This window comes from Sinocyclocheilus anshuiensis, unplaced genomic scaffold (genome assembly GCF_001515605.1).
Source record: "Sinocyclocheilus anshuiensis isolate Anshui unplaced genomic scaffold, SAMN03320099.WGS_v1.1 scaffold190, whole genome shotgun sequence".
Classification (NCBI taxonomy): Eukaryota; Metazoa; Chordata; class Actinopteri; order Cypriniformes; family Cyprinidae; genus Sinocyclocheilus; species Sinocyclocheilus anshuiensis.
Genome location: NW_015547663.1, coordinates 1,580,256 through 1,587,790, shown reverse-complemented (window position 1 = coordinate 1,587,790; position 7,535 = coordinate 1,580,256).

Below are 7,535 nucleotides of genomic sequence, written 5' to 3'. Positions count from 1 at the left end.
ACTCGCACTACATTTTTTGGAAGGTAATGGTACTTTTACTTGAGTATATTTTTTCAGTACTCTTTCCACCACTGCCGGTGACAACAGGTTAGTTAAGGATAAGCAGGTTTATTGACAGGAATTGCAGAGGTAGAATGACTGAAGCAATGAATGGTGAGTATCCAACTCAATAGACAGTTCTGTGAGTCTTAGCTTGGTTAAGCAGATGGTTTTCCTTTTGTAGGTTGGCGGAGAGTATGGGATCCAGGAACGAAGGAGATGGACGAATGGACGATTTCTAAAAGATGATGTTTGTTACAGTTTTAATTTAATTACTAGCAAATGGCATTGCTAATAAGAAATCATAAAGGTTTTGTATATTTTCTTGATTCGTCTTGCAGCTTCAGTGAGCACAGTATGAGCTTACAAATGCATAACACAGTTGTCTTGATAACAGTGCTTGCTGCCGGCTGTCTTCAAATTATAGGCACCAAAAATCCCCATGAAAATAATAAATAAATAGATAAATATGATTCATCCATCACCCATACATACCATATACAGTATACTACCATTCAAAAGTTTGGGGTCGGTAATAATTTGTAAAATATTTTTGAAAGAAGTATCTTATGCTGTATGTATTTGCTAAAAATACAGGTAATAAATAAATAAAAAATGTGTGAGTGTGTTCTATTTGAACACTTAAAAATGTAATTTATTCATTAGGGGGAATCTAAGGGTAAGTTACGGTAGACCAGACAGTGAGTGATTGGAAGGAGCATGCTTTTGAAGGTGGCTTGATTGGAGATGGCAGGTGCAGGTGATCTGGAATGAGTGTGACTGTTGACTGTGAACAGGTGTGAGCCGGGGAGGATTCTGGGGTATGGAGTCCAGAGCTGGTGACAGAGACTCCCTGACATTACCTCCCAGCCCTGGAGGCTGGTCCAGGACGGAGACACCGGAGGCCTCCAGGGCGAATCAGGGAGTTCAGCGGGCCATGGCGGAGTAGGGAGCTCGGGAGGCCATGGTGGAGCAGGCAGCTCGGGAGGCCATGGCGGAGTAGGGAGCTCGGGAGGCCATGTCGGAGCAGGCAGTCCCAGGAGCCATGGCGGACCAGGTAGTTCGGGGCGCCATGGCGGAGCAGGCAGCTCAGGAGGCCAAGGCGGTGTAGGGAGCATGGGGAGCCATGGCGGATCAAACAGTTCAGGAAGCCATGGCGGAGCCGCCTCGGAGGCCGCAGCCCCAGGCCTCTACGGCTGGAGCCTTACTACCACCCCCCAAAAGAATACTTGGGGACGCTTACGGGCTCCAAGGCCCTCTCAGGGTCAAAACCGGGAACTGGAGCCCTCCCTGGGTTTAACTGGGGATCTGGAGCCCTTCCTGGGCTCAACTGGGGATCAGGAGCCCTCCCTGGGCTCAACGGGGAATCAGGAGCCCTCCTTGGGCTGTGCTCGGGAACAGGAGCCCTCCGTGGGCTGTGCTCGGGAACTGGAGCCCTCCGTGGGCTGTGCTCGGGAACTGTGAAGCGCTTACGAGGAGCTGGCATTGGAGGGTGCTCTGGAGGAGCCGGCACAGCAAGGCGCTTTCGAGGAGCTGACACTGGAGCGAGCTCTGGGGCTGGAGCTGACACTGGAGCGAGCTTTGGGGCAGGGATGAGGGTGGAGAACAGTCCCTTTCTCCTCATCCTCCTCTTTTGTTTAGAGGTGAATTGGGCGGCGGGCTTGCCACAGGAACAGCGGCGGGCTTGAGTGCTGCATGACTGGCAGGCTTGAGTGCTGAACGGCCGGCGGGCTTGAGTGCTGAACGGCCGGCGGGCTTGACTTCGGAGCGCTTGACATTGGAGCGGCCGGCGAACTTGAAAGAGCAGTGGCCGGCTGGCTTGTGTAAGCCAGGGAACGGCCGGCGGGCTCGACTGGGGAACGGCCGGTGTTTCTGGGCTGAGGACAAAGACAGTGCTGGGAGGAGATGGGTGGTCGGAACATTTGGCTGGGTATGTGGAGGGTCCTGGTGAGGGGTGAGCTGGTGAGGTTTTCGGGAGGGACTGGATGATGATCGCTCCGAACTCTTTCTACCTCCAGATTAGACACCAAAAGTCTTCAACCGTAGTCATTCTGTTTAGGGTCCGGTCTTCTATCACGACACAGGCTAGGAGACACAGAGGTAAGTGGTCAAACAAGGGTTTTTATTGACAGAGACTGAGGAGTGAACCAGGTGGTGACGAGAGGTGAGAGTAGCACACAGAGACAAGGTTCAGAGGGCTTAGCTGGCAGTGTCAGTTCTTTGCTTTCTTGCAGGAATCACGTGGAGCGGTGGAGAATCGGAGCAGTGGCGAGGTATCTGAGGTAATGTCTGAGGTAAGGAAAACACACAGGTGAGTAACAAGGGAGTCAGGCTTGGTTCAAGGTAGTGAACGGTAGACAGGACGTTGAGCTTGTGTGAGGTGAACACTAATAAAGGGGAGCTTGATTAGCTGCAGCAGGTGCGGGCAATTAGAATGCAGGTGATTGTGATCTTGTGAACATCAGTGCTGATGACTGTGATGACTGAAGTGACTGTGGTTGAGAACAGGTGTGAGCCGGGGAGGATTGTGGGACATGGAGTCCAGAGCTTGTGACAGAGACTCCCTGACAAAATCAGCTTATTAGAATGATTTCTGAAGGATCATGTGACACTGAAGAATGGAGTAATGATGCTGAAAGCATCATTTATATATTCAAAAAATATATTCAAAATATATTCAAACAGAAAGCAGTTATTTTAAATAGTACAAAAAATTCACAATATTATTGCTTTTGCTGTATTTTGGATCAAATAAATGCAGGCTTGGTGAGCAGAAGAGCATTCTTTAAAAACATTAAAAATCTTACTGTTCAAAAACATTTGACTGGTAGTGTACAATTTTTCCTGTTTTTTTTTTGTTTGTTTGTTTCTGTGTTCTCCACAACTTTAGATTTTATTATTGTTGTTGTTGTTGTTGTTGAATACATTTAAATTGTTTCATTTATTTCCATTTGTTCATTAAAATACCAGAAGTATTGGCCTTGTTTGCACTGTATTTTAGTGTGTTTTTTAAGCTTTTTTATTGATTAAAAAATGTATTAATTTTATTGATTAATTTTTTTATTGATATTACATTTTATTGACTTGCATTAATATTTTATCTTGCTCAGATTTGTAAACACTAAATGTTAATAACAGTTACTCTTAAACATACATAATTGTACATAATTATTGAATGTAAAACACATATTTTTCTTGTATTTTTTTTGTTCTCCACATCTTTAAATTGTATTATTTTTGTTGTTGTTGTTTAATCTATAATTATTTTATGTATATTTATTTAATTATTATATATTTTGGTTAGTACTATACTGTAGTAATTACCTTTTTTCATTTTTACATAATATGTATATGATTTTACTATAAATAAAATTAAAAACTTATTTTTGGTGTGTATTAGTTATATTTCATATATATGGGTTTTCTGTACATATTCTCTTTAAAAATAAAGGTCTAAAACATGATCAAAATGTTCTTTTCAATTATTCACATTTACATTTTCTATATTAAAGATAACTATACCCTATTATAATGTAAATGTTTATTAAGATCGTTTCACATTTTGTACATCCTACACAAGAACAATTATTACAAGATTTATTTGATCTCGAGCACAAAGTTCGTTTATTAGCCTATATGTTAATCGTACTTAGTGTATCTAGATGAAAAACTACTACAAATGTCTATTGAAATGTAGGCTATTATATGTGGCCCGCCAATCATAATGTACAAATCATGCAGTTTCACAATGTCAACACAAGGTGACAGCACTAAATTTTAGGCCACATGTAAAACGTGAGTGACAACAATTTGATAACTCATATGCGCTGTCATTTCTTTAGCGCACCGAAAGCGGAAGAGCGCTACTTGTGTGAAGCGCGCTGCACGGATCATTATTAGCTCTGCTTAAAGACAGATCAGCGCGAGCTCAGAACAAATGCCTTTACTCGCAAGTCTCGATCAGGCGACCACTGAACAGCGCTGTGAGAAGCGTTAGAGTTTGGAAATAGTTATATCGAGTTGAGAAAAAAAGTTGAGAACCACTGGTTTATATTTTATGCAGCTGTAACAACTATAATAGTACAGAGTGTCTAAAAGTACTAATATGTCCCATTTAGGAGTAGAGACAAAGGCGTACATTTGAGGTTATTGTCCCAGTAATGAGCTTTCATACACCTTTCCAAAAATCAAATTTCAAGTATGTTTAGCCATTCAAACCAGAAGCACAGGAACAGTGCAGGGAGCACATTATACATTTTATCAGCTTGGTTCATAAATATTAATTAGGTGACAATGACATTCGGCAAACTGATTTGCTGACAGGCAGGTAAGTGAGCACGAGCCATAGCAGGATTACTGCTTGCATATTCATTCAGTCAAGTCTGATGTTACTAATTGTATTTCTTCTTCCCACTGTTGCCAATCAAAACAAAACTCTCCAAATATAATAATTATTTCCTAAAAAGTAGGAGGACACATTTCTCAGAGCGTTATAATGCAACCTCTGGTTCAGGCTTCAAATTACTTAACATGTTTGCATCAGATCTTTTGTTTTTACTAACTGCCTGAACAAAATCCATCAACACCATGGCTATACTCTACCTAAATCATATGTTCCTTTTCTCATTTTCTCTTCCATCTTTGTCAATAAGTCTAGCCATTGTAATTTTCAAACTCTTCTCTCACCTCCCAACAGCTCAGCACAATATCCAGCAAATATGCCATTTTTCTAATTGCCTGAAGTCCCTCTTCTGTAACCACTTATGACAAGAAGCTGCCCTATTCCAGGTTTCCTGACAAGAACATGGCCCTGTGACCTGAAGAGACCAACCTCACAGTTAACTAACCTCACGAAAACTCAGCATTGCAGTGTGGGCTTCTCATTACCAGCACTCAGCCAATAAAGCTGTGAGGTACATTAATATTGTAGAAAAAAAATACATGAAATGCAGCATGTGTAACTGAAATCAATTCTGGGCCCTAATTTATTGTGAATTGTGCTAGCACAGAGTTCATAACATTGATCCGTCGTAGTGTTATTACTTGCTTTGAGTTTTTTAATGTCCCACAGTCCAACTTTTCCCCATTTTGTTCGGAATTTAAATGACCACATAACTCAAACTTCTCTACTCGATCTTGTTAATGTGAGAGATAATCAGTATAGTTGGGTTATTTGTGTGTTTTATGCGTAAGCCCATGGCAGAAACACAAAGAAGATGCAGCCATATTAATGCAGATCTGATTTGCCTTGATCTGTAAAGTACATTTAAATGAGTTTTTTCTTCTTCTTTTTTACAAACTGCGTGGGCATGGGCTGTGGTTGGATGCCCTCTCAGCAGCTGGCTGCTTTGAAAAGAACGACTTTTTAAATTACCCATATATCACTGTCAGCACACAAGGGGCCGCTGTTCCAGTGGCCGGCCAGCAGTCAGTGGAGGGCGCTAAGGTGGCACGGCAATCTCAGACCCTGCCCCCATGCCTCACTGCGCCAGTCCAGGTATAAACACACACACACATACACACACACACACACACACGCACAAAATTAGGTAGAATACTATGCAGTATGCAATAATTAACAATTGCATACATTTTTGTCACATGACTTATACTAGGCAGCCTAAAAAATGAATGAGTTGAATAGTATTAGTATAAGATAAATAATAGCATGCAACATTTTTTTTCACATGGCCTTACATTAAATCATGTTGAATTAAATATGGTTAGTTTACATTTTAAATCCAATTTTACTTAATAAAATATTACGCAGCCTAAAAAACCAATGAGTAGAATAGTATGATTATGTAGAATAGTATGCAGTTTGCAAAAAAATTAAGTAAAAATCACACATATACACACACACACACACACACACACACACACACACACACACACACACAAACAAAGCAATAGATTACACAGGCACACAATTTACTCACACACCAAGTACACAATGTTCCCTGCTGGGGAAAAAAAAACGCTCTCTGTAAGAATGAATTAAACAAAGCAGTTGATCACAGAACCTTCTAGGAAATGATGATGGACTTTTTGGCTTGATAGATGAGTGTGTGCACTAAAAATGCTTTAAATTATATGTTTTTTTTTTATGTTTTTTTTTATTTTAGTTATTTCTTTTATATTGTATTTAGTTTATTATTTTAGTAGTCTTATATTATTAATTACATTGTCAATGGTCTTCTCTAAGGAAAATCTATGTTTGTTTTATTTGGTTACATATCAACAAGTAAACAATATCAACATCAAGACAAAAAATATTTTTAAAAAATGTATTAATTATTAATAATTAAATTTCTTACAGCATCAAAATAACTATATACAGTATTTATTTATTTATATACAATATTTTAACTTAATATTAAATAGAAATTCTAAGAAACAATTCCAGGTAAAATCTCTGAATTAAACTGTTGGTCAATTCTCTATATCTTACAAATTTATGTATTCATTTATGTATTGAAGTCTAGTTATTGATTTAAAGGGGACATATAATGAAAATCTGACTTTTCCAGGTTTTAAGTGCTATAATAAGGTCCCCAGTGCATCTACCAACCAAAGAAACGAGAAAAAGATTAACCCAGTAACTTTGTTTTGGTAAGCCTTTTTCTGCAAGCGTCTCAAAAAAACCAGCGCGTCTAATTTCGCTCCCTTGGTGACATGGCAAAGGAATCTCATTATAATATTACCGCCCCTTAATCTGTCCAACTTCACAGCAGAAAAAAACATGTTAACAGCCTGGTTCAAAAAATTATTTTGGTCTATATAGCCAATTTTGCCCTTCATGACAACCGTGAGGGGGGTGAATTTTTTTATAACTCATCCGTTTAAATTATATTAAGTCTTAAGGTTCTGCATAATTAAGGGCATGGCCACTCGAGTGACAGGTGGATTGCCGCTGCTGTCACCACCATTGAGCTAGGTGGGTGTGGTTTCAGCAACCAGCTCCCGCCTCTTTGCCCATTTTCGATTATCCGGGAGTGACGTGCAGTGACGCGCTGCCAAGATGGCGACGGCCGGCTCCGCCCACTTTGAGCTTCAAAAACGCTCTTTAGAAACCTACAGGTGACGTCACGTCCATGTTTTTTTTTACAGTCTATGGTTTCCACCCACGGCGCCATCATTTTGATTTCGCAAGCGACAACGGTGTAATGCCATGGCGAAAGCTTGAGCAAAACATGCAAACTGTTCTTCCTTTGGCTGCACAGACGAGCACAGAACACTATTTACAGTCCCAGGATTTATTTAATGTATATTTATGCTGTCACATAGATCTAAAATAAACATGCGATTTATTTCCCAGCTGTTTACCTTCACAGACATAACTGGCTGTTTTTGTAACTCGTGTGTTTTTTTTTACGTAAACGTGTGTGAATGAGAACTTAGTTTAGTACTCACATGCATGCTGTCTGGTGGCCGCTTTCTGTCCGTGTGCTTCGGTGGTGTGCGTAGAAAACCGTATATCAGAAGTTTAAACTAAT